Raw genomic sequence first — 21,265 nt, 5'->3', positions numbered from 1 at the left:
TCTTGGGACAGCCCTGGGAGTAATTAATCTGCTGAAAAGTCCTGATGGAAAGGGGAGGAGAGTTTCCAGGTCTGTAATGAAGGGCCATCTATCTCACACACCATCTGACCACATCTGTGCAAAAAGGGCTGTTAGGTTTCAAGGCCAGCTATGGGAAGTGGGTCTTGCCCAGAAATCTGTCTGTATTAGGTTTCTTTTATACAAAGAGCTATGAAACATCACCAGTGAGACAGAGAATAATTTGGAGATATTGAAATACTAAATGAGGGTGTGGAAACTCAAAAATGAAGACTAGTTACAATGCAGATCTTGCCACAACCTTCCCACGACTGATGTCAGTGATCTGCCTGACCACAGCTTCAGGTTCAAAGCCACATAGACTCTGGGTTTATTGCCAGATAGGTTTTTAGAGTAGGGCTGAAGCACTTCTACCAACCCTTTAACAATATAATCTGTCATGGAATCTACATAAGCCTCCTCTGTCCCTTTGCCTCCAGGTGTTTTTCTATCCCCACTGCACCTGGCCTTTTTCTTTCTTTTTCTTTTGTCAGGCCATTTGATTTTGAAGCTGGTTGCACATAATGAAACAGCGCCCAGCCTTCAGTCACAGGACTTGTGGTAAGGGCAGGTAGATGAAGGGTTGAGTACTTGAATATATGATATGTATAGTGTTAGATGTGACTGAACTTTGTCTGTGGGGAGCTGCAGTTCATAGGCATGACACACTTTCTGTTTTATGCAACTGACGGAATCCCTCTTGAATTTCTCTTCACAACAGGAAAAAAGATATCCATAAGAATACAAAGTTGGCTGTCTGGATTAAAAAAGGTTAATGTTAATTAAGGAAATAGCCCCACTGACATCCACATTATCTGCATCCAGTTTGCAGGATCATGATACCATCTCATTCAGTTCCTGTTAAAGAGGGAGAACTCCCATGAAATAGATTGGTGGCAGATTGGTGTCAAGACAGCCTTTTTCTGCAATGTGTTAATATCTTGTTTCTCAATCATAATGATCAAACATAGCCAAAACAGTCCTGCAAACTTTTACATATATGGAACTTATTTAACATGAGCTTAATTGTTACTCACACAAATACCTCCATTCCTACATCAAAATTTTACATGATATCAAGTAAAAGAAAATTCACATGAAGTAGGCCTATCCTGAATATGGAAACGAGCAAATGAAATTGTAGTGTGAGGAATCACAGTGTATTTTTATATGTTTTAGTAACTACATTCTAATTTAGTAATGACACCAGACTTCAGACTAATGTTGTCGTTTTGACAAAGCTTTGCTGAGATCAGAGAGGTGTCAGAACAGTAAATCCAGTCAGTCGATCTCCTGCAGAGCACCAAGGGTTTTTATGTGAACCTATGGTGTGACTATTGCCATGGAGCGATGACTACCATATTAATCATTTAGTGAAAAAGGCGTAAGTAGATTTATCTGCAAAAACCTTCAAAAGAATATATTCATCACTAACATGTGATACTTCAATGTGTAGTTCATTTAGGGCATCAGTTCATTTAGGACATTCTGAGAATACCTTATAGCCAGAGGAATGGCCTTTGAAAGTGATGTGCCTGTGGGATCAAGGATGAAGAGCCACTTGCTTTCTGTTTTTCCTTCTTCTTCTGATCCTGCTTTTATCATTTTGATCACCCTACTCACACAAACTCCTTTCTCCTGTACTGGTGTCTATGGATGGTCCAGTCTAACTTGCCTCCTTACCAGTTTGTGAATTACTCACATTCGCCTGTAATTGCCCAAACACATGACTTGGGTGAGCAGAAGGTCCCTTGGGACATTGTGATAGCTGCAGGGGTGGGTGAGGTGGTGAGTAGGCAGAACCAGCTTTCAAGGCATCCCTCTCTGACCTTCTGCCCAAGACTTCAAAGCCTGCTGGCTGGCTCCCAGCTGCAGGGAAGGGCATCTGGCCTCCCCGGAATTGGGAAAATTTTGCTGTATCCAGGTCTGGGCACCTCAGTACAAGAGAGACACAGAGCTGCTGGAGCGTGTCCAGTGGAGGGCAGTGAGGATGATTGGGGGAATGGAATATCTGTCTTATAAGAAAAGGCTGAGGGAGTTGGGCCTGTTCAGTCTTGAGAAGAGATGACTGAGAGGGGTATAAATATCTAAAGGGGGAGTGCCGAGAAGATGGAGCCAGGGTATTTTCAGTGATCCGAACGGCTAGGACAAGAGGCAATAGGCAGAAATTGATGCACAGGGAGTTCCACCTGAATACAAGGAAGAACTTTTACTATGCAGGTGACCACACACTGGAACAGATTGCCCATACAGGTGATGGAGTCTCCCTCACTGGAGATATTTGAGAACCATCTGGACTCAATCGTGTGCAATCTGCTCTAGGACGACCCTGCAGGGAGGTTGGACCAGATGACCCACTGTGGCCCCTTCCAACCTGACCGATCCTGTGATTCCGTGGTTTTGTAGCGCTTCTGCTCCTACGCAAACTGTTACGAGCTTCCAGAATTAAGTTGCAGAGCAGCTTCGGTTCAGGAGCGCGTCCGGCCGGTGCTGAGCCTGGCTGCGGACAGAGCTCGGCGTTCCTGGCCCGGTCGTGTGGGCGGAGGTCGGTCCTGGCTCGGCCCCTCGCCTGCGGGAGGCGGCCCGGGCGGAGGGGGCGCTGCCCGCCCGCCGCGGCCGCTCGGTGTCGCCCTCGCAGCGGGCACGGTGGCGGCGGCGCCACCTCCGGGGCAGCCCCAGCGCGGCGGCGGAGGCGCCGCTGGAAGCGGCAGCGCCGTGTCCGTGCCCGCCGTGTCCGTGCCCGCCGCGCCCGGCGGGTCGCGTGTGCTGCGGGGGAGCGCAGGTGAGCGGGGCGCCAGCCCGCGCCCGCCCGCCGGGGTTGCGTGTGGCTGCGGCGGGGCGGGCGGGGCCGCGGGTGGCGGGGGACGCACAGGTGATGGCGGAGGTGGCGGGGCTGAGCTGGGAACGGGCCCGGCGAAGCCAGTGTCCAGCGCCCGAGTAGTGAAAGTGTTCCCGTATTCCGGCCCGGAGCAGGGTCCGAGGAGGGACCCCCGCCTCGGGCAGACACGAACCCTCCGGGCTGCCCCGCAAGTGCGGAAGCCTGTGTCGACGTAGGGGTTCAATTGCAGATTTGGGAGTATAGACGAGGAGCCTTAACGCACTTGTTCCAACTTTTAAGGCCGAGTCTAATGAGAAATGGAAATCTGGCTCGAAGTCATTCTTCCTGTTGTTGACATCACCTGAAAACTCCACTGGAAATATTTCCACTAGTTTACTGCAAACATCAGCCGTCCCTGAGGTCTCAACGCCTTGTGAGTACACAGTGGCTGCTGGTAGAGCTTTCCGATTGTGAAAATCCATGGCTATGGCATGTAATTGTTCTGCAGTGTTCGTTTTATTGCGAACATTAATAAAGGGCTTATCATGCCCTGGGGTGTTGTGTGCATTACCGCATAAGCTGTAGACAGCGCTCTGGGTTTTTTTTTTTTAAAGACATAATTGATATCTTCATATTTTTATAATTATGTGGTAAGTGGTTCTTTAGGTTCCTGGTTGTTTTTTCTGCAATGCACATGACCAAAAGGACATGTTGTCTGCTACTGGATAGCTTTTGTTCACAGGGGAAAAACGCTGAGAGGGGTAGAAAGTGTCTTGCTGGTAGGTGGAACAGTTGTTTAAATGAACTTAGAATGTCCTACCAATGTTAAAGGAGCAATGTATTGGGAATATCAGTAAATCTGTCTCTCTTCAAAGATGGCAAAAACGTAACCATGCCTAAATTCTTATGCAGTGTTTGTTAGGCATGGACCAGATCCTCTAGTAGGACTGAGGTTTATTCTAAGGAGAATGTTATTTACTTGCTTTCAACGTGGTATGTCTGGCTGGGCAGCTGGTTTTATAACAACTTATTTTGGCAGGCTCAAGTTCCAAGTGTTGTGTAATCTTCATTCTCTAGATACTTGGAAAACAGTGTTTCTGGAGATCTGTGATTACATGTAAGATCTTCAATTGCATTGCAGACCACGAGACATGGTGTAATGACACTCATTCAGACCTTCATAGTAATTTCTGAGCAGAAAACACTTGTTGAATACACTGCATGTACCAAAACTAGAGTTGGTTGGCTATAGAAAGTATTTAGGTACCTGGTATGTTGATGATGTGTGCCTGTTTGTCAGTGAGGACCTATTAGTCTGCAAGAGGGAATAGGAATTCTGTAACAGTAATGTCATTGCTTCTCTCCTTGGTTTTTTTGTTTGAAAATAAACTGTAATAAAATTCAAAAGGGGCTTTGTGATAGTACTCAGGAAAGTTTTCGCTTTCCCCTGCTCCTTAGTACTTACCCAGACAATGCTATCAACCTCATGTAGGAGACTGGCCTTAAACACTAGAAATGAAATGATCAGTAAATGATGGGTAAAAATAAAGTGATCAACCTCCTAATCATCCAGGTGCTTTCTTAAAGCTTTTTGCAGAGCTCTTTTCTTTTTTTGGGAACAGAAATTGTCTGGACTAATGGGGCTCCAATGTTGGCTGCTACAATGTAGTTGCAATGCCAGGCTTAGCATCCTGACCTTGTCACAGGTGGCATGTTCTGGAGTTCAGATTATCAAATTTATGATGTTCTTTGACTAGATTAGATGAATGATATCTTAATCAGGTGCTTGTAGAGTGTGGTAATGAGCCATTGAGCCTCAAGCTGCATTTCTCCATCTGTCTTCAACTTCACCTTTGCTTGACTTTGCCAGTGAGTCATTTGGTGATGTAAGAAAAAGACCTTGCTGCCCCTTACTCACTAAATCTGTATAACAGGTCTAACAGTACTTATCAGTTTGGATGGGTGGCATAACAGTGACCGTTTCTAAAGCACTTTTAGGTTCTTAAATTAATTTTATCATCTAGTCTCTTCTAAACTTTTTCTACTCCTTTTGCCTCTGTTTGGTTTATCTCATGCTGCCATTCAGAAGATGGACTTGTGAATGCAGATGTTTCAAAGTTAGGAAAAGTTGGAATAAACGTGTGAATTCCAGGCCTATTTGTTGTGTAGCTTTCAAATGCGTCTGTGTTGGATGTTCTCCATATTCTGCTTCCTTCTACAGGTTTTGATGACGTAACACAGTGATGCTCTGTATCAGAAGTGGTACTAGTTTGGCCATACAAGTATTTTTCTTGTTTTCTGGACAACCCCTTGAGATCCAGTTGCAGGTGTGCAGGTCTTGAGAGTGAAACAGGGAAGGATGCTGTTTGGTACCAGGATCACGAGTGTTATCAAAAAACAGTAATGAAATGAATAAATGTCAATTTAGAACACATTTTTGAGAGGTGTGTGATAAATGAAGCATTAGGGCTGCACAGGACTTTGAGGTTGAAAGAAATATAGCACATTACTACTAATAGTTAATCTAGTATATTGAAAGTGGTAGATGTCTTGTGAAAACAGTCCTGCTGTGGTAAATGAAGCCACATTGGATGGCCTAACCAATACAGTACATCAGCTTGAATTCTTGCATTATCCAATTGTGCAGGGTTGTCTTGGTAGCCTCAGTGATGTACTTCTGATCGAATATCAAGTGCATAGCTAGCTCATGATATGGTGCAGGACTGTAGATTCCTGGCTTGTTCTTCTACTGTTTTACTTTTGAACCTTTGTTAGTGATCTTGCCATGTGTGACATGAAATTCTGGGTCCTTAGAATCGACAGGAAGACTCTCTCTCAGTGCCAGCACTCATGTCTTCCTGCCTGCTCCTCGGTGGCTCTCTCCTTACCACTCCTCAGATCTGCTGCTGGTCCTCCAAATCCTAGCTGCATCTCATCCAAACCATGGCCATAGGGGAAGCTGGCTGTGATTGGGGATGGGATTTGGGCACATCTGTGGAAAGTGATAGATGGAAGCATCTGGCGTAGATGCCAGCCAGACGGAGTGTGCTGGGGCTATGGGGTAGCTGGAGTGTGATGTGCTGAGCATGGGCACCCTAGTGGGTTTGCCCTAATCCTGAGGAAAAATTTATCTGCCCCTATGCCAAAAAACCTAAGCTTTTTTTTATCTTATGTTGTGATCAAAAGCATATTTGGAGCACTCTTCAAATCATGAAGTTTTACCTCCTTCAAATCCTGGTTTTAAACAAGCTTCTTGTGACAGTCTATCCCTTACTTTCCCTTTCTCTCTCATGACTTGCCACCTTCCCCACTTAAACACCATCCATTTTTGTGAAGTGAGCCACTGAAGATAAAGGTTTTGTGTGCATGTCCTGGCATGCTGTTGGACAAAAGCATTTTTGTTTCCATTATAGAAAATGCATTTGGATTTGATGAAAATTAATTCCTTAAGGGTGTGTATCTTCATTGTGTCTGCATTGCAGTGGGCTAATTTCCTTTTCCAGTTTGAGATGCAAATTGCTTTAAGTCAGTCAGGAATATTTTCTGTTGGTTTTAATAGCATCTGCAATGTGGCATCTTAGCAAGACCTGTTGCTAGTCTATTTATATTGAGGCAATACACTTCTGAGTTAGAATTCCCTGAATTGTCTCAGATAGGTCAGTCACTGAGGAGAAGTGCCAGCTTTATAAAATTAAAAACCACCATGAGTGCATGATAATTATATATAAGCGCAATATTTAAATAGCTTTCTAGTAGTTATCACAGTGAATGATTTTAGGTATGTTTTACTTTTATTAAGAGTTTGATGTCTGGGTGTACAGCAGTTGCAGAAGTCTTGGGCAGGATATGATCTTTTCACCATATCACTACTGTCTCAAATAATTGCACTAATATCTACAAGGCATGCCCACTTCTTAAATCAATTAATTAGTATATTGTAAAGCTTACATATGAGTAATTTTCCTTCATTTTCTCTCTGACCACTTTTGTGATTAAACCATGTCTGGCTGAAGTCTTTTGAGAGGATTTAGGGATGGGGGCAGGAGGGTTGCCTTTCTTCTGGCTGTGGAATTATCTACCTGCCATCTGCAGTCCTTCATTGACATTATTGTTCTGGTTTAAATCCAGATTTTGAAAGTACAGCACTTTGTTATCGGTTTGTCTTTTCCAAACTTTACAGCAGCTCTTGCAGGTATGTTTTCCAGACCATGCTCTTTCCATGTGCTCTTGTTTGTATTTCTTTCTCTAAGAGTGTCATTGGTCTTAAGTCTTTACATTCTTTCTCTTTTGTTATGCTGTGATGTAACTTCAGCCTTTGGCTAGCCCCCAAGATCTAAAATTTGCATGTATGGAAGCACATTAAGATTTTTTTTATGGTAACAAAATTGCAGAAGTATGTCTTCAATGTTACATTTAATCATTGAAGAGTGCTAGATGATGGAGCTGCCCACAGATGTCACAGAAGATGCTGACCAACTTTTTTTCATGTCAGAGTCAGAAGATAGTTAAAATAAGTATAAATGTTATGCTTTAACTTGTATCATTTTATTATTTGTGCAGTAAATAGGAGTCTCTGCCCTAAAGACTTGGTAGCATGGAAAAAGCTCAGAGCCAAGACGCAGTTGAAAATTGTTTTTCTTCCTGCCCCTGTGTTATGCTCCCTGCAATATCCACTTCTTTCACAGGTTTAGATTCTCTTAGACATGCTGAAATCCAGTCTCTGGACTTGTCAGTTTTATGTCAGATGCCTCTCCCCGAAAAGGGGTTGTAGAGGATCCAATGGTTCCAGCCCCTGAGCAGATATAACTTTGCTTTAGCATGGGAGATGGTACCCCAGTTTTGATGTGTGATGACTTCTTCTAGAAGTGTGCTAGTTTCCTCCTGGAACAGCTGTTCAGTATGGTTGAATGCCCTGCATTAGTGCAGCTAAGGTTTGTCTATTGATATGAATGGCAGACTCAGGTGTGGAGTAAGCTGAAGCATGAATTTGAAGTACAGTATTTTATTAATGAACAGTCAGCTACCAAGTTGGATTCTTTTCTTTTCCTATAAGATTACACTTAATCAGTTTGGAGAAGCTAGGATTTAAGAAATCCTGACCTGGCATGCACTGGGTGAGGCTGTCATCCATTTCGCTCTCTGGTGTCTTTGCAAGTGGAGGTGCTCCTGCAGATGAGTAGCTTAGTTACCAGCATGCCTGATAAAGCAGAACTGAATTTGGGTGAATGAGGACACCTCAGTCAAGAGCGGGTATTGATGTTAGCTGTCTAGTTTCTGCTAGCCTCAAAGTAAGCAACATCAAATCTAATTTATTTAAATTCTAATAATGTAAAGAATGTTCAAAAACTTACCAAGTGACATAGATGCCTTTGAGATCACTTGGAAAAACAGAGTGCCTAAAGTTAGCTGCTTCTCTATGGGATCATCTTCACAAATCATAGTATTTCAGACAACCTGAAGGCAGGGAGAGTTGGACATTTTTCACTGACTAGGCCAGGACTGTCCATCTGGGGAGATTTCTTTCAGTTTTTCCTGTGAGGTGGCCAGGAGCTGAACAAGTCACATGCCTGCAGATACGTTGAGCCTGGTTTGGCGGTGTAGGTGAATGCTTTCATGTCAGCCTGGCTAATTTTCATCTCTGTTATGTTGGCTCCATTTAATTTGCAGAAAAAAATGATATATATTCTCCTTAGTACCTTTAACTCTTTTAGGGCATCCATATCAATAACTCTGTCAAGTTGAGGAGGGAACATGAGTGAATGGGAAACAGACTGAGAAAACCATAGAAGAAAGGCTATGGAAACCACAGCTTGAAAACTACTTTATGATAAGAGGAACTATTTCTTCTCACTTGCTTTAAGCCCAAAATATGATGGTTTAATATGGTGCCTTCTAGTAGTTCTCCAACCTGATTTTCCTCTTCTTAATTATGTGTTACCTTTGGTTGTCTTGTGTTCTCCTTCCTTGAAACTTTTCTAGTTTTGCTAAACCTTTTCCAAGAAGAGAGGGCAGAGTGACAACTTCCAGGATGCAGTTGAACTTCTTAGATGGTTGAATAAAGGTGGTTTTGGTTCTGCAGTAATAATTTTTAGCGCTGTCCCTGCTTTTTAACTGTACTGATGCTTTAGTAAGAACAGTCCACTATAGATCCAGGATCTCATTTCTGAATCATCCCAAGCCCATCATTATGCATATGAAGTTGAGGTGTCTTTTCACACCACGAATATCAGTCTGTGTTTAAATGGTATTGAATTCTGCCAGTCATTTTAACAGTTGTTTTCTTCCCTGTCCCCCTGTGATTCATTTGTGACTATAATGAACTCAATATATTCTTAATGCAGATGGCCATGGAGCTGCTGGGCTTGTGTCCTTCCCCTGTGAAGACTGACCTTGAACCATTTATTTCCTGTATAACTGGTTCTCTGTTAGATGAGGACTTTTCCTGTTATCCCGTAGCTGCCTAGTTTTTATAATAGGGGGGGTTGTGTTTTTTTGTTTTGGTTTGGCCTTTTTTTTTTAAAACAACCTTTCTTCCTTTGAGGGGAATCTTTGGGGATTGGACATGAGTTATTGAGGAATAACTTTACATCAGTGAAACAGTGGTAACAGACTACGTAAAAACTTACCACAAATATGAAGTAGCTTAATTTAAACATCTCTCTTCTGTCCGAACAACTAGCATTCAGCTCTAAGTAATCTACATTGCAATCACATCTCAGCTTGCTTCATAAAATTTTAACTTTCAGTATTCTCTTTGGGATTTAGTTTTGATCAAAGAGTACCCTCAGTGGATTAGAGTAACTCACTTCTGCTTCTCGTTCTTCCTACTTGTCAGACCAGAATGACTGTTTCTGTATTTAGTCCTGCCTTGCTTATTCAGAAAAGATCCATCCTTTCTCCATGAGAACTTTATGCTTTGTTTATCTGGTAGCAAGGTGGGACCCAATGTGAAAAGTGAATGGCAAAATTAAAAGATCGGTATGGATACTTGCACCAAGTAGCATGCCACATCAGTAAATCAAAGCAGAATTTGTAGGTATAAGGTCTGGTCCTTGGCAGAGTCTCTTAACTGAAAAAAGTCATATTTTTAAAAAGGGTTCCCAGATTTATTGTTTCCCTACAGGAGTAATTTAGGTTGAAAAAACCAAACCCCAACTTTTCTTCTACCTCCTCTCTCTTCCCCTTATTTCTCCCCACCAACACGTGTTTAAGAAGTTTAAAACCAAACTTCTGGGTTCCATATTCTTTCAGAGAATTTAGCCTTTCATGTCTATAACTGCAGACATACAAATGAGGAGGATGTTGCTGCTTCATTTACTAGAATTTTGTCAGGTTTTTCTTCTTTCTGTTTTTAATCCTCAAAGTGAAATACTTGGCATGGAACCTAGAAGCACCTTTTATTCAAAATCTAGCTTACAGAACTTGGATCCATGTATTTCCAGCTTTTAAGAATAATTTTTTTAAAATAATATGAATTTGTTTATATACCAGATGTGGTTTTGTACATCCAGCAAGTGTCTGAATATAATTACCTGGGATGAGCTGGTTTTGGTAACATGCAGGCACACCAAGAAAACAGGTAGGGTTGCATTCAGGAGAACTGAGCACAGTATTTGAAAGAAAAAGCAAAACAACCTTTGTTCTCCTCATAATTTGAAATTAAGACTCTCCTTGACTAAGCTGAAAAAAGTGTTTCAGGAGGCTGCAGTGTAAAGCCAGTTTTGTCTGGGAGCTGTTCTCAGTCATTCCCAGAGATGGCATAAAGAGTGTCAGTGAAATGGAGAACTCACTCTGTATTTCAGTCCTCTGTAGCTCTCATGAAACACACAGGTACTCCGCCTTGGTGGGAAAAAACACTAAATGCACTTTCAAGTAAGCTAAGCCAGGCTGGGTTATCAGAGAAGAGTGACACTATAATGGAATTTCTCAGCACACTGTTAAATGTGTACTAGAGTGTTTCACATTAAGATGTTGGATTTTTCTTTCATTCTCAGGAGCTGTATACTTGTCCTCTTCCCCAAAACACTAGGATTTTGAAAAGCATTAATTTTGTAGGCAGTGTCTTAGTTCAGTTGTTATTAATAAAGTCACCTTCTAAATTTTAATATAACAACAAGCATCTGTTTTATGTCTGTCCTTTTTATTAGTAAAAAACAAACTAACCTTCAGTCAATTAATTCTCATGCTTCAAATTTTGATTATGAGTATTCACTCTTCTGCTAACCGGGAAGTTTCTCATGGTTTTGTATATCTCAAGCTTAGCTCAAAATGTATATGGTGTTTCAAGAAAAACAGAATCAGGCAAAAGTGTCTGTAATGCAAAAGTTAGCAGATTTTACCAAGTACCATTAAAAAAATCACTTCCCTTATGTTCTGTAAGTGGGATTTTCAGGCCTTGCTTATTTAAGGATCAAGAATAAAATGGTACTTAAGTAATGACTCTTAACAAAATTCCCTTGCTTTATACTCAGATAACAGTATGACCCTTAAAGAGGTAATTATCAACAACTTGTGTGTAGCAAAATTATAATTAGTTTACTGTATTAAATCTCAAGGGGTAGACCTGAAAAACAAAACCTTCAACTAGTTTTTGCATTATTAGATAGTTTAAAGATGGATGCCTATTATCCTGGGGTTTTTTTAAATTAACTTTTATGTTGTGTTTTGTATTGGTAATGCTGAATCAAAACTTGATTTCCCTGCTTCTCTGGCTGATCTCATTTAATTCAATGATTGTTTATGTGAATAAGGTGCAAAGAATGTGGCTTTGTATGAAAAACATCCTCCCAGAGGGAGTTGTAGTAGGCTCACACTTAATGTGAAAAAACCAAACCAAAAGAAAAAGAAACCAATGTTTATGTTTCCTTGTCTTGTTGTACAATGATTTTCAGTGAAGTTTCATATTCTGTGAAATTAAATCTGCAGCCAAGATGATATGATATTGGACAATTTTTATAATTCAGCATGCAGATCTGTGCTGTTGAAACAATAGGCTGAGTGTTTTAAGGAGCAGATAGCCTGACTAAAATAACGTGTTGCAAAAGAAGTTGCAGTGCATTTTTGATAATGTTCAGCAGAGAGATACTTGTGAACTCTGCATGGTGTGTTATAGTCATGGGAGTAGTTAACACGATAAAGAAAATCCCAGCTTTCTTTCTGTTTACAAAACTGGCCTTTCTGGAAGGACTGGAAGACAAGAACACAAATATATAATATGTTTGCCTTCTCTTTCTTCCCCTCCATTCTGGCCTCACTGTATTGAGACAAAATAAATGGGAAGACTAACTGTAAGAAAATGGCACTTAGGGTAAGTCCTTCTCTTCCTTAGTTTTCTCTCTTTGTTTTGTACACTATTGAGAGCTGGTGGTTGTGTGGCAACGCAGCTCCTGTGATAAGGTATGATTCAGTCCTGTAGTGCCAACAAAGAAAAACTATGCTGTTAACACTTCCATAACGCACATTGCAGCAGCTGCACGTCCGAAGATGGATCTGCATAGTTCAGGAGTGAAGTTTGATCTTGTCTGCACTGAAATGCTAACATGTGTTTTAGCCATATTAGGCCACTCTTGTGGTTTTAAGGTAATGAAGATGTCCTTGACCTGTTTTCCATTTCATTTTCCCATGCAAAATTCCTTTTAATTTTGTGCCACTTCCAAAAGTTCTGTATTGTTCTTCCCTCCTTTGTCCTTGTACTCTGCATCCTTGTTCTGAGAATCATGTGATTTTTTTTTTGATCTGTTCCTCATCCTCTACACATCTCTTGTTGTTTTGCTAGTTGTGTTCTGACAGTGGTTAATGAGTGCTGAGTCACCACTTTGAACCCAGAGGAGATGTGAATACAGCAAAAGGTTGTTTGGCAAACCTTTAACAAAGAATTTGTGAAAGAGTGAAAAAGGATCTATGTCCCTCTTCCATACCTTTCCAAGTGCTCTTTACCAGATTGGTGGTTGTGACATGTCTTCTGAGGCTTTTTAAAAGCTCTATGTTCAGGATTTTCTTCCTAGTCCTATCTTCTAGGTTATACCTGTCTCAGTTTGCAGTCTCATTTTTTCTGCTTTCACTTCAACTTTAGTAATGTTTGGGTCTTGAGGCATATTTTTCTATATCTGCTTTCAGCTCTTTCTACTTCAACATCATCATCTCATGGGCTTTTCTGGTTGCTCTTCCAGTTTTATTAGGCTTCCAGTCCTTATCAGTGCACTCTTTTTTAAATAACATTGGTTCACTGTGTTCCTTGGTAGGAAGGATGATGAAGGAATATCTGTTTCGATCTCATTGGACAGGAACTGCCACCTCCTTGAGATTTTTGTTGGTGTTTTTTTTTGTATGTCGTGAAAGTGAAAATGGCATCTCTTTTGGAAGAGTGTACTGGAATATAACAGGCACAGGGATGCTAAGCTTCATAAATGTAGGGAAGCAGAAGGCCAGAAGAAAAATCCTACCTCTTTCTGGGAACATGGTCCAGGAACATGATGTCCCTTTAGCATGACCCTGCCCTTCTCTGTTATTCCATCGTCAATTTTGGTGGGGTTTTGCTTCATATTTCCATATGGGGTCTGGGCAGCCTTTGTGGGCAGATAATGTAAATATTCTCCATATGTTAGCATGATCTTGTATGAGCTGGTCTCTCATGATGTGGGAAGGAGACTCAGATATGCTGAAATTTCAAAATATTCATTAACTATAAAGCAGGTACACTGAACTGCATAATCCTTTTCAGTACTCAAAATAAGACCAAAACATCTATTTTGGCTGTAGACAAATTAGAAACGTAAGGAGACTGACATGGGTGCAATAAATAGCATCATCCTTCACGGTTCCTATCAATGACTGACTAAGGAGCTTCTTGTACTAAGGGACCCTGACTTTTACCAAGATGCAGTAGGTAAGCCTATGTAGTAAAGCTTTTCCAGATTTTCTTTTCTTGCAGGCTGTGGAAAACTTCCACAAGCATTGAGAGGCCGAGTGTCTTTAAACCCAGCTTCAGTTCCCAGAGAGATGGCTTTCACTACAAGGTTTCTCCTTTGGGTTCCTGCAGGGCCTGTGAGCACACAGGAGAAGGCAGGGGAAAAAGGAGCAGTGAGGGGGAGTCATTTGTGTTCCTCTTGCATTCTCAGCTCTCTGTATGTGACACAAGTACAAATATCTCTGGATGATGAAGCTATGACTTCTTGTGTGTAGCCATAAGGGCAGAGTCTTCACTGGGAGCTGAGATTCTGTTCTGCAAGAGGAGCAACTTTCAAGAGATGCAATCTCTGTACTGTAGACTCTTTAATCACCTAAAATTACATTAGTGATGTTCCTTTTAATCTGTGCAAAGAGTCTGCTGGTGTGGGAAATTTTTATTTTACCTGGTTGGGTATCACATTTCGATGCAGCAGATGGCATGTGTATGACAAGTGCCATTTTGTAAGAGAGTAAACACAGCAAGAATACACCCTAAGTCATTGGTATTTTCTTAGGTCTTTTGTAACATCAAAGCACCCTTGTGCAATACTTATTACAGTCACCTGATGCAAGATCCAAGGTTTTGTGATACCTATTTTCTCTGTTGTTCCAATGTTAGTACAGCTGGCAAGATTCTCAAGAGATATATGGAAGAGCAGTGTGATATTCCAGGTGAGTTGTGTTAATCGAGCCATAGCCTGCACTGAGATTAACTTCAGTTACTTGGTCTGAAAGTATTTTGTGTCAATGTGTAGCTTTTTAGAATTACTTAACTGAGATTCTGGTTTGCAATATAAGTAGAATAGGAGAGAAACATATGATTTAGTTTATTTTGAGCTTGATACAGAAGCATTCCTTGTGAGTTAAATGCTGAGCTGAAGGTATAAGATTGTTGCTCTGCATGGCCTTAGCCTGCCAGAACAAATGAGGAAGGGCGTTTTGAGAACCAGGCTGTTTGATGGATTGGAACAAAGGAGCCCTGGGGTAGGGAACCATAAGTCAGACTTCTGTTATCTGACTGAGATTCCCACCACTGGACTCCTGCATGGAGTGGGGAAGAGTTTTCTGCAGAACTTCCAAAGAATTTAGCAAGTATTAAAGAAAGCACAGAGGGTGTCCACAACCCACTGAGAGATCCTTCAGCTCCATGTCTGCCATGGGGTCAGGCAGGAGGATCAGGACTTCCGAAGTATTGTCTGCATGACCTAATTGGAGATCACTCACAAACATCACCTATAGAGATACAGCTGTAAAGGGCAACTTGATCTCATTGTATACTTCATAGGGGCATTAAGACTTTTTACAGATACTGTTTCTTATGATAGTCTTTCTTCTAGACGAACTCGAAGCATATTAGTATCTGCATGGCATCTCACTCTTCTTGTCCCTGACTTTTGTTGATAATGGTGAGTACATTAAACATCAAAGTCCTGTTTCACTGGGGAATCAAGTCCCCAGTCTGGTCCCCCAAGTCCAGAACTTGTCATCCTTGATGACCTTTTCCCACTTTTTAATTACTTCAGACATCTGCTTTCCACTGATACTGTCTAATTACCTAGGGGCAAAGTTAAGCTGTTCATTTCTGTTGTTCAAAGTTTCCAGTGGGAATGGCTTCAGAAAACCTTCAGACTGACACAGGACATAAGGCATGTACATGTTCCCTCTCTGTACTTTGTAAGTCTCATCCATGTACTTTCTCAGACTTTTTGAAAGGATATGTTTTCCATGGTTCATGAGCCACCCTAATGTGTGATTTGCTACACCAAAGCTGGTTATTCTCTGACTTTAAAAAAATAAGACCGAACTGACTATTCAGATAGTAATTGCCAAGTTTATCTCTCTATATAGGATAATCCCCACGCTGTTCTGTCTTTGCAGCTTTAGCAATAAACCTTGTTTCAGTTTTAATTCATCTTCTTTGCATTAACTCTATTGATCTTTTGTTTCAGTAACAAAACTTTATGAATTACAAATCCAAATATAACCCTACTGTATTATGGTTATGGCACTCACAGTTAGGTTCATTAGGCTGATGCATTAAAAACCTTACTGACAAAGTGAATATCTAAGAGGAGCAGAATCATGGAGTTTTAGACTAGTGCCACCGTTCTTGACTACCTGTGTTTATTTTGCATCACGTAAAATACCAGCAAGAACACTGTGCAAGAGAGATCTGAGTATCACAGCATTTCCTCCTTGGATATGAACAGTTGATGAGGAAAATGAACTTTGATGTGCCCACTAAAATCATTGATTTAGTTGTGTTTGCTGCAGAGAAATTGCCTTACTTTGCATTGGTTTGGATATTCTCAGATTTGCATGGAGAAGTGTCGTGGTTTAACCCCAGCTGGCAACTAAGTACCACACAGCTGCTTGCTCATTCCTCCATCCTCCACTGCTGGGATGGGAAGGAGGATGGGAGAAAAAAAAGTAAAAAGAGCCCCTCATGGGTTGACATAAGTTTAATAATTGAAACAAAGTAGAATATAATACTAATAATACTAATGATAATAGTAATTTAAAAAAATCAAATAAAATTCCAGAAAAACAAGTCATGCACAGTGCAATTGCTCACTACCCACTGACTGATGCCCAGCCTGTCCCCAAGCAGTGACTGGCAGCCCCTAGACAACTCTCCCCTGCTCTATGGGTATGGAATATTCCTGTAGCCAATTTCAGGTCAGCTGTCATGGCCATGCTCCCTGTTCACTGGCAGAGCATGAGGCACCAGAAAGTCCTTGACTTAAAGTACTACTGAGCCACACCCAAAACATCAGTGTGTTATCGATTCTCCTGAATCCAAACCACAGCATTGAACCAGCTACAAAGAAAATTAGCTCTATCCCAGCCAAAACCAGGACAAGTAGAACATTGCTGCTGTACTGTTTCTTCTTCAATAGTTAAACAGCTCCGGATGAATTGAGGGAGTGAAGTGGTTAATGCTACATGTCTGGAACATTCTGGTCTGGTCCTTGTTTCTCTGGTGGTTGTGTCTTTCTTTTGTTATGAGAATAAGTGTTTGAATACATTTTTACAAATTTTTGATTTTTAACATAGCTACCTGGTTTATTCATCTTGATACACTTAACCAAGAATCATTAATCTGTATTGTGTAAGTCACTGAATATATTTTAGATGTATCACAGAATGACAGTGTGATTGGGGTTGGACCTCTGGAGGTCATCGTGTCCAACCCCCTGCCTAGGGTGGGGCCACCTAGAACCAGTTGCCTGAATTGCTAAGTTTCTTTGCAGTGTTTTGTATTGGTGTTACATATGTAAATGTATATTTGATTGTTCTGTATCTTAAAAGGAATTCATGCACCCATATCTGTAGTGTTTAAGAGGGATACTTTAATCTCTTTTGGGTTGAAAAATCATTGCAAGTTTTGCAATAAACAGTGTTCCATTAGACAAGATCATATACTGTACAACTCATAAAACCTGCAAAAAATGGGTACACAGCTTGATTTAACAGACTGATTGATGCATAAGCATAGCTGAGAAGGATGGAGCTGGAGTGGGGTAGGAAAGTCATTTGCCTCAAGAAGCAATTCTACACGGAATGTATGGTTTTTGTGGTTTAGATGTGACTTAAGACTTGGTATTCGAAGTATTTGGATGTGAAGGAGTTGGAAATGACTGAAACCTTGGCAAACGATTTCAGCTTTGCTGATTTCATGCCGAAACTGGAACCAGAGTGGGCATGGTGTGAAATGGGTCAGAGCAGCTGGAAGCCTTTTGCAGATATTTCTTCAAACTTCTTTGGCAACGTTATTCACCCAGTGCTGGGACTGTCTTCAGAAATAAGTGTGTATTGCATAAACTAAGCTTATTCCTGGATTCTGAGCTTGTAGCATCTGGGTCAGCAAATCTGTCCTACTAATGTATTCAGCCCAGTATGTTTTGATGAAGCAAAGATCTTGTACCAAAACTCTGCTGCTGTCATTGTTGTGCAGTCTGTCCCAGCATGTGCTTTTTCTCAAGAGTAACCCCCCCTTCTTTCCCCAAAATCTGCAATTGTAAAAATCTTACTGGAATGCCAGCATATGTCTTCAGAGAACCCGAGGGGCATTTTTAATGAGAATTGCTTTGGAATTCCTTGCTTGATTTATGAAGAAAAGAAAAAAATAATCATCGAAACAGTATCCTCTTACCTCTTAAAATATTTGCCTTCAACTTTATGGTGGTAACAGCTTAACTTTTGCAGATGCAAATGGTATAACCAAATGTTTGCCTGTTTTCCTCTTAGAAGTACAGACTTTCTTTACTTAAATGCAACACAGTTTGAGAGGGGCAGTGGAAAGGTAAAGGACTAGAAGTCTTTGTTCTAAATTTGAAATAAAAGAAATAAACATTCAGGGCCTCAGCATTGGATATTTCCTGGAAAATTTTCCTGTGACTTGTCCTTGAGAAATAAAGCTGAAAATCTTTTAGCAGTTTGCTGCATTGTTCTAAGAAGGTTTTTGTAACTTGAGACAAACAAGGCAGCAGGTCTTTGCTTTTGGTTTCCTTTCATCAACCCAGCTGTGTTAATGTATGCATTTCTTTCTTTGTTTTTGAACAAGACTTTACATTACAGCCACAGAAATAAGGTAGGTACAATCATTCTGCATTATTTATGTTCATAATTTGTAATCACAACTCATAACGATGTTTACAGGTATAGAAACCCACTCCAGCCCGTACTGAGGTCACCAGTTACAACAGGTGCTCTAAGTCTTATCAGCATCTACGCTGCCGTTCAGAAAGTGCCAAACCTGTTCTCATTTATGCTGCACTCAGCCACTAGACATAATTTCTCACTGTTCAGTAACACCTCCCTCTCCTTCCCCCCCTCCAGAAAAGAAAAAAAAAAGCTTGACTCCCAACATTCCTCTCATGTCTTATATATGTAAGTCCTTGGCAAGAGGCTGACTCTGTTCCTCACCACTAGCCAGTCTGCTTCTACTGCCTTGTATTCCTGTTTCTTTCAGAGTTTATTCATGTAGTTCAAGTACTGGAGGAGGTGTATACTGTGGTTTTAAACACCCTGGATATGAGTCCTGTGGATCATTAGCATGGGCAAGTAGTATGAGGGAATGCAGAAGCCTGGGATTCTGCTGGATACTTGGTTTTCTGTAGCTTTTATTTGAAAAGGAAATTAAACATGAAAAACCATAAGAAGAGCATGTTGTGGTGTAAACTTTAAAGACATCATCGTGTATTTGCTACCCTGTGGAAGACATGCCTTGTGTGGTGCACAGGACCAGCAGTGACTGGGCAGGGCGCTGGAGAGGTAAGAGTGTACTTTTGTGTGGAAGCCGTGACCTGGAACCCAAGAGCAGGCTCACACCATTGGGAACAGCAGTTGACTAATCCTGGCAGTTCCTGCACTCACTATGATTTCCTTTGCAGCTTTACTGTTATATTAACTCCTTCTCCTTAGTGTTATATTAACTCGGGGCAAACAAGTTCCTTAGGTTTCTCGTTGTACTCCAAAATTGACACATTCATCAAAACTAGGATAATTTTTGGTACATCAGTTGCTTTTACTGTATTCTGTTGCATGACTTTACACTGCACATAAGTCTCAAAAAAAAAATATGTTTCAGGATTTTTGTTTCCTCATTTTAATACTTATCACTGTAGTACTATACTGAGGGGTTAGATCTCTGGGGAAGTTTGTTTGCACTACATTACTGATGGTCAATTCGCAGGAGTTTAAATCCAGGGAATGAAATAATGAGATTTTGTCCCTCATCTGATCCAGAGCAGAACTGCCTTCTGGAAGTGCAGAGAAAGTATTCTTTGAGAGGAGACTGGTAGTCTGTTGCAAAGGTTGCCCGGATGCCAGGTCCAGTACTCAGTTAAGACATTTCTTTCTCATGCTGGTTCCACACGCTTTGTTTCAATCTCTTCATGGGTTTTTGTCAGCTTTGGATCAGAGCAAGCAAGAGCAATAAAAACGGTGGTAAAACCTCCTGCAGCTTCTAAAGTGAATTCCTGTGTATCCTTATCCTAGCAGGTCTGTTAGTAAACCATCATGCAGTCTAGCAAGGAGGAAACTTTTCAAGTAGAACTTTTCCTAGATGAAAATACAGATCTGTAGTTCTCAGTCTCCAAATCTAGTTCATATAAAATCTCAGATGCCTTATAAGAAAACAGCTTCAAGTCTGTTGATGCAAAATTGCGAGTATTGTTCTCATATGTAAATAGTTTGTCAGTGTTAGTGGAGATACAAAAGAAAAAGTAAAAAGAAAACTCTACTCACCAAGGGGACAGTCCTGCTCTGCTTGATGCTTCTGGCAGAAATTGTACTTTGTAGGACAGGAGCAGGATTGATTTCGGATTCTTCATTTCTTTAGCCTCTGCAGCTTCCTGCTAAACTACCTTTTTTTTTTCCCTCCTCAGTAGCCTGAAACACATTCCAGAAATGTCTGTGTGAGGTAGAAGAGTAAGAGTGCCAAGGCTGCTGATGAATAAGGGACTTTGTGATGAATCTTGTAAAACTGGACCTTTTCATTCAGAGAATGTTTCTCCATTACCGAGACTTTCTTTCCCTTCTTTTGAATTGCAGGGGAGAGGAGGAGATGTTAAGTGTTGTCCTGTAACACTTCCCTCTACCTTACCTGAATTACCAGAGGGATGAATTACTTTGACAGTGAGGGCAGTGGGTGGGGGAAAATTCAAAGGGAGTTGATTCACTTTGTTAAATCTGAAGATGCAGCCATGGTATTACTTCACTTCTAAAACTACCCAGTTTTGGGAAATTTAAATTTACATTGGAAGTTTGATTTTGAACTTACTGATCCAAGCTGAGAGATGATAATTAAACTTTCAGTTTTGAAACCAAATTTTTTTAAACGACATTCAGGTCTTACTGACTCCCAGTTCCTTGGAATAAATCTCTCTTTAAGTTGAATGGCTTTTTTTCAGTTCAAAACTATTTTGCAACAGTTTTGTTATTCTAAAATTTGTTTTGTTCATTGATACTTCAACTTGGAGGTTCCTGCAAGGTGAATTTGGATTGCATGTGTATTTTATCCCAATGTCGGAATCCCAAACATACTTTTTTTCCCCCTGCTTTACATAACATACTTAAGAGTTTTCCTGTAGTAACAGCAGGAGAACTGTGGCAGTTTCTAACTTAACAAGGTGACGTGCAGTGTATGTCAGGGCTGCAGCAGCTGTGTCCCAGGCTGCAGCAGGTGTCCCAGGAGTATACCTTGGTAAAATTAGCCAGCACAGCTCAGATGATAGTATTTAATTACTAAGAGGTAATAATAATACATAAACATAATGTGTGAGCTGTCACTTCAAGAAGGGGCATTTGCCATAATGGAGGAACTGCCTTGCAGTTTGACAGGAGTCCTTGCTCACAGTTAGCAGAACTGAGTCTCATAGACTTGTCTCCAAAACTTTAGTTCTTCATTAGGTCTGACAGGGTATCACACAAACATTT

General features: G+C 40.9%; 1 protein-coding gene across 3 annotated transcripts in view; it reads left to right on the top strand.

Annotated features, from left to right (window-relative positions):
• The first annotated feature begins 2,748 nt into the window (after positions 1 to 2,748).
• ANKRD6 (ankyrin repeat domain 6) overlaps positions 2,749 to 21,265 on the top strand; it is a 103,642-nt gene continuing 85,125 nt past the window's right edge. For 2 of the 3 annotated variants that reach the window (XM_032683398.1, XM_032683394.1), the window contains exons 1-2: positions 2,749 to 2,839; positions 3,176 to 3,308. The gene's annotated coding sequence lies outside the window, so the exon portion shown is untranslated. Of the gene's footprint in view, positions 2,840 to 3,175; positions 3,309 to 12,164; positions 12,183 to 21,265 lie in introns of those variants that run through there. The other variant, XM_032683396.1, reaches the window with a different exon arrangement.

This window comes from Chiroxiphia lanceolata, chromosome 3 (assembly GCF_009829145.1).
Source record: "Chiroxiphia lanceolata isolate bChiLan1 chromosome 3, bChiLan1.pri, whole genome shotgun sequence".
Lineage (NCBI taxonomy): Eukaryota > Metazoa > Chordata > Aves > Passeriformes > Pipridae > Chiroxiphia > Chiroxiphia lanceolata.
This window is presented reverse-complemented; position numbering and strand designations above follow the sequence as displayed.